We start from the raw sequence: 7,208 nt of genomic DNA, 5'->3' as shown, positions 1-7,208 counted from the left end.
TGACTTTTCCAGAGAGGAAGATGAAGCTGCTGTTCTTCCTCCAGGGGGCGAACAAAATCAACCATTCAAATCTCAGGTCGTTTATGTGTATTACAGTAAAACGTACAATCATTTAAATCTATTAACGATATCTATTGTACCTAACATAAGACTTTGCTGACAAAGCAATTCGCCACAACAATTACAAAGGACTGTGATTGGCCCAATATTATGAGCGCAGAGAAAAGTAACAGGTACCACAAACCTGATGATAATATAATAATTAATAATGATTGACATACGTTCAAAACACAGAGAAAACATTTAAAGCTTATTATTATTATTCAGCAAATATATATACTCAATTAACACTAATACAAAATAACATACGGAAAAAACCCAAACAAAATTAAGAAGGATGAGAAAAGACTATATTATATTATATACTATATAAAGAAATATATTTGAATTATAATTATTTATTTTCCAATAAATGTATATTAAAATCGTATTATTTATTTAAAGTTATTCATAAATTATTAATACTTATTAATGTTTATAAATAATTATACATAAATATAATTAATAAATTATAATATAACAAATAATAACAAAATTTACACTGAATATAATGTTAATATTGAAATCTTTATTTAACAGATATATTCAGGATATTGCAGTGCAGTAATAACTGTTGATTATGCATACACACACACACACACACACACACGGGCAGCCAATAGTTTGGAATAATGTACAGATTTTGCTCTTTCGGAAGGAAATTTGTACTTTAATTCACCAAAGTGGCATTTAACTGATCACAAAGTATAGTCAGGACATGATGTAAAAAACAGCACCATCACTATTTGAAAAAAGTCATTTTTGATCAAATCTAGACAGGCCCCATTTCCAGCAGCCATCACTCCAACACCTTATCCTTGAGTAATCATGCTCAATTGTTAATTTGGTACTAGAAAATCACTTGCCATTATATCAAACACTGCTGAAAGCTATTTGGTTCATTAAATGAAGCTTAACATTGTCTTTGTGTTTGTTTTTGAATTGCCACAGTATGCAATAGACTGGCATGTCTTAAGGTCAATATTAGGTCAAAAATGGCAAAAAAAGAAAAAGCTTTCTCTAGAAACTCGTCAGTCAATAATTCTTTTGAGGAATGAAGGCTATACATATTTGACATTGCCAAAAAACTGAAGATTTCATACAAAGGTGTACACTACAGTCTTCAAAGACAAAGGACAACTGGCTCTAACAAGGACAGAAAGAGATGTAGAAAGCCCAGATGTACAACTAAACAAGAGGATAAGTACATCAGAGTCTCTAATTTGAGAAATAGACGCCTCACATGTCCTCAGCTGACAGCTTCATTGAATTCTTCCCGCTCAGCACCAGTTTCATGTACAACAGTAAAGAGAAGACTCAGGGGTGCAGGCCTTATGGGAAGAATTGCAAAGAAAAAGCCACTTTTGAAACAGAAAAACAAAAAGAAAAGGTTAGAGTGGGCAAAGAAACAAACATTGGACAACAGATAATTAGAAAAGAGTATTATGGATCTTAACCCCATTGAGCTTTTGTGGGATCAGCTAGACTGTAAGGTGTGTGAGAAGTGCCCGACAAGACAGTCACATCTATGGCAAGTGCTACAGGAAGCGTGGAGTGAAATTTCACCTGAGTATCTGGACAAACTGACAGCTAGAATGCCAAGGATCTGCAAAGCTGTCATTGCTGCACGTGGAGGATGTTTTGATGAGAACTCTTTGAAGTAGTTTAAGAAGTTCTGAAATTTTTTTTCAAATTTAATTGTAATTTTTCATGTTATTAATGTCCCGATTATACATCGTGATCAGTTGAATGCCACTTTGGTGAATAAAAGTACCACGTTCTTTCCATAAGAGCAAAATATGTACATTATTCCAAACTTCTGGCTGCCAGTGTATGTGTATGCGTGTATATATATTATATATATATATATATACACTATATTGCCAAAAGTATTCGCTCACCCATCCAAATAATTGAATTCAGGTGTTCCAATCACTTCCATGGCCACAGGTGTATAAAATGAAGCACCTAGGCATGCAGACTGCTTCTACAAACATTTGTGAAAGAATGGGCCGCTCTCAGGAGCTCAGTGAATTCCAGCGTGGTACTGTGATAGGATGCCACCTGTGCAACAAGTCCAGTCGTGAAATTTCCTCGCTACCAAATATTCCACAGTCAACTGTCAGTGGTATTATAACAAAGTGGAAGCGATTGGGAATGACAGCAACTCAGCCACGAAGTGGTAGGCCACGTAAAATGACAGAGCAGGGTCAGCGGATGCTGAGGCGCATAGTGCGCAGAGGTCGCCAACTTTCTGCAGAGTCAATCGCTACAGACCTCCAAAGTTCATGTGGCCTTCAGATTAGCTCAAGAACAGTGCGTAGAGAGCTTCATGGAATGGGTTTCCATGGCCGAGCAGCTGCATCCAAGCCATACATCACCAAGTGCAATGCAAAGCGTCGGATGCAGTGGTGTAAAGCACGCCGCCACTGGACTCTAGAGCAGTGGAGACGCGTTCTCTGGAGTGACGAATCACGCTTCTCTATCTGGCAATCTGATGGACGAGTCTGGGTTTGGCGGTTGCCAGGAGAACGGTACTTGTCTGACTGCATTGTGCCAACTGTGAAGTTTGGTGGAGGGGGGATTATGGTGTGGGGTTGTTTTTCAGGAGCTGGGCTTGGCCCCTTAGTTCCAGTGAAAGGAACTCTGAATGCTTCAGCATACCAAGAGATTTTGAACAATTCCATGCTCCCAACTTTGTGGGAACAGTTTGGGGATGGCCCCTTCCTGTTCCAACATGACTGCACACCAGTGCACAAAGAAAGGTCCATAAAGACATGGATGAGCGAGTTTGGTGTGGAAGAACTTGACTGGCCTGCACAGAGTCCTGACCTCAACCCGATAGAGCATCTTTGGGATGAATTAGAGCGAAGACTGTGAGCCAGGACTTCTCGTCCAACATCAGTGTCTGACCTCACAAATGCGCTTCTGGAAGAATGGTCAAAAATTCCCATAAACACACTCCTAAACCTTGTGGAAAGCCTTCCCAGAAGAGTTGAAACTGTTATAGCTGCAAAGGGTGGGCCGACGTCATATTAAATCCTATGGATTAAGAATGGGATGTCACTTAAGTTCATATGCATCTAAAGGCAGATGAGTGAATACTTTTGGCAATATAGTGTATATGGATGTTTGTAAAAAAAATATGAAATGTGTATACATATATACACCGACACAAAATGAAAACCACCTGCCTAATGGGTAGGGGCACCCCATAAAAAGAAGGAAGGTTATTTCTATTCTTATGCATAAGAAATATGATATTGTGTTTCTTCAAGAAACACATCTTTCCCCGCAGGAATCTGAAAAATTTGGGAAGATACGGGGTGGACAAGTGTCGGCTCAAGTAAGAGCAGGGGAGTCATTATATTGGTAAATAAACATTTACAATTCAAATTTCTCAAACAGTTTAATGATAAATTAGGAAGAGTCATTATTGTTTTAGCAGAAATTCAGGGGCAAAGTCTGATTTTGGCTAATATTTACACACCTAACTTTGATGATCAGGGCTTTTTTATAGATCTTGAAGGGATGTTGCAAGCCGCTGGCACCCCTCATGATATAATATTGGGAGGAGACTTAAATCTTTTGATGGACTCAGTCCTTGATCATAGTGAAGCAAAAGTGTGTAAACACTTCAAAGGATGTGTAAAAATCTTGGTCTTACAGATATTTGGAGACTTTTGAACCCATCTGGTAGAGACTATAAATTTTTTTCATCAGTCCATAAGATTTATTCTAGAATAGATTTTTTTTTAATATCCAAATCCCTCATTTCATCTGTTGTTGATTGCTCAATTGGAAACATTTTAGTCTCGGATCACGCCCTGGTGAGTTTGGAGATGTTGCCACATACGGAGAAAAAGAAATCATATAGTTGGTGCTTTAATGTATCCCTTTTGCAAAATCCTGATTTCCAACAAATGTTAAAGACCGAAATCAGTGTTTATATGGAGACCAACTGGTCCTCAGTATCCTCTGTGGGCGTGGCTTGGGAGGCACTTAAGGCGGTTCTTAGGGGTCGGATCATACAGTATGCCTCATTCACCAAAAAATCCAAAGCACGAGAACTTGTGGAGTTGGAAGGAAATATTAAAAGTGCAGAGGAAGAGCTGAAGTGCCATATGTCATCTGATGGCCTCAGAGAATTGACCCGATTGAAATAAATATATAATACTATTTTGTCACGGAAGGTGGAGTTTTGGATATTCAGGACAAGACAGCCATACTTTGAGTCGGGGGACAAAGCAGGGAAGCTTTTGGCTAGATATATAAAGCAGAGAGAGTCTTTTTCTACCATTCCCTCGGTGAAATCTGCTGGTGGTGAAATTTTTACCTCAGCCATTGATATTAATAATGCCTTTAAAGAATTCTATCTTGATCTTTATAGTTCCACGTCTTTGTCTACTGATGAAGATATTAGAAACTTTGTGGAACCATTAGATCTTCCTAAACTGAAGACTGAGCAAAAAACGCTCTTGATTCTGAGATAACCTTGGAGAAGCTTGATGAGGTAATTAAGTCCCTACCTACTGGCAAGGCTCCAGGGCCAGATGGTTTTGCCGCAGAATTTTTTAGATCCTATGCTACAGAACTGGCTCCACTTTTGTTAGAAGTTTATACTGAATCATTAAAGAATGGAAAGTTTCCTCCAACCATGACACAAGCCCGGATCAGTCTGATTCTTAAAAAGGACAAAGATCCAAGTGAGTGTAAAAGTTACCGTCCAATCTTCCTGATCCAACTAGATGTAAAAATGTTGTCAAAAATTTTGGCTAACCGATTAAGTAAGGTTATGACATATCTTATACATATAGATCAGGTGGGGTTTATTCGGGGCCGTAGCTCTTCTGATAACATTAGGCGTCTCATCAATATCATGCGGTCAGCAGCAAATGATCAGACTTCGGTCGCTGCCATCTCACTTGGATATGGTAGAATGGGATTATCTTTTTAAGATTTTGGAAATGTATGGGTTCGGGAGTACATTTATTGGTTGGATTAAGTTAATTTATAAACACCCTTTAGCAGCGGTTCAAACAAATGGATTAATTTCAGATTATTTTACTCTGAATAAGGGCACTCGGCAGGGTTGCCCTCTTTCCCCATTATAGTTCTGTCTTGCCCTGGAACCATTAGCAGCCGCGATAAGAAAGGAGGATGATTTTCCAGGGGTTGTGGCGGGAGGTGTGGCGCTTAAACTTCTGCTTTACGCAGATTATATTTTATTATTCGTCTCCGACCCCACTAGATCGATGCCTTGCCTCCACAGGATTATTAATTCCTTTTCCAATTTCTCAGGATATGAAGTCAGTTGGTCTAAATCCGAAGCTTTGGCTCTGACAACGTACTGTCCAGTAATGGCCTTCCAGCCAGGCGCCTTCCAGTGGCCCAAACAGGGCATTAAGTATTTGGGAATTTTATTCCCAGCAAATTTGTCTGATTTAGTCAGAGTTCATTTTTATCCCTTAATAAAAAGGTTTTCGAGCGATGTGGGCAGGTGGGCTTCATTACACTTATCGATGATTGGGAAGGTTAATGTAATTAAAATGAATTGTATTCCAAAATTCAACTACCTGTTCCAATCTCTCCCTATAGATGTCCCCCTCTCTTATTTCAAGCAATTTGATATCATAGCGAAGTTCTTCATTTGGAATGGTAAGCGTGCCAGGTTAAATTTCAATAAGTTACATAGGCTGATTGACAAAGGTGGGTTAGGCCTCCCCAAGATTTAGTTTTATTATTATGAATTCAGTCTCAGACTTTTGGCTCATTGGTCGCTTCCACCTGAGATAGCCCCTCCCTGGTTTTGTATTGAAAAGGAAGCTCTTGCCCCTATCTCGCCTCTGCATAGCCTTTCGATCAAATTAATCGGAGAAGTTAAGTCACACCCCGTTATTTTGCATTTACACTCGATATGGACAAAAGTGTCCAGAGTGTTTAGCCTTCTATATGACAACTCTTCCCAAGCTGCCACCCTGCCCATCTCCTCACACCACTCACGAAACGAGGGGGCTCTAGCTGACTTCCATCCTCTGAGGATAACCTGTCTACCCACCATAACACTGGCCAGGATCCAATTCTTCATGCACTTATCTCCTACATCAATGACCACCCCGTCACCCAAAATACAGAGGATGGGGCAAAATGAGATCCGAGTACCCAATACGTTGGCCATAACATTCTGGACCCTCAACCAGAACTCCCGTGTCTTACGACACCTTTATTTAAACGTTGCCCCGAGCATATGGCAGAACCCTAAACTATGCATTAATAAGTCCCCTTTCTGTTGGTCAGATTGGATTGTGAGGGGGGTTAATACACTCTGTGACCTATATGAGAGTGGAGTATTGAGACCTTTTGAAAATTTGGTTCAAAATTTTGGGATGCCCAGATCTCAATTTTATAAGTATTTACAGCTGCGCCACCTACTCTGCACTGTTTTTGGGAGTGGCACGCACCCCCCTAGTGCAGCAGATACTCTGGGAGTGGTGATTACTGCTTTTGGAAAAGGTCATGAGGCATCAGTGTATTACTCCCTGCTAATTCAGAGTCTGGGGGAAGGAGCTTTAAATTCCCTCAAAAGATTATGGGAGGAAGATTTAAATTTGTTTTTGGAGGAGGGAATGTGGGCTAAGAATCTTAAAAACGTCAAGTCTGCATCTAGAGATGCAAGGATGCGCCTTATGCAATTTAAGATTCTACATAGATTTTATTGGACCCCTTCTAAATTGTATAGGCTTGGTCTTAAGGACACACCCACCTGCTGGCAATGCCATTTAGAAGATGGAGACACCACTCATGTCTTTTGGGGGTGTCGTAAGATACAGGAGTTCTGGTTGAGGGTCCAGAATGTTATGGCCAACGTAATGGGTACTCGGATCTCATTTTGCCACAGGCTCTGTATTTTGGGTGACGGGGTGGTCATTGATGTAGGAGATAAGTGCATGAAGAATTGGATCCTGGCCAGTGTTATGGTGGGTAGACAGGTTATCCTTAGAGGATGGAAGTCAGCTAGAGCCCCCTCGTTTCGTGAGTGGTGTGAGGAGATGGGCAGGGTGGCAGCTTGGGAAGAGTTGTCATATAGAAGGCTAGGCAACATGGATATG

The sequence above is a fragment of the Myxocyprinus asiaticus genome, chromosome 27 (assembly GCF_019703515.2).
Source record: "Myxocyprinus asiaticus isolate MX2 ecotype Aquarium Trade chromosome 27, UBuf_Myxa_2, whole genome shotgun sequence".
Lineage (NCBI taxonomy): Eukaryota > Metazoa > Chordata > Actinopteri > Cypriniformes > Catostomidae > Myxocyprinus > Myxocyprinus asiaticus.
The sequence above is the reverse complement of the archived record's forward strand: the minus strand, read 5'-3'. Positions refer to the sequence as shown.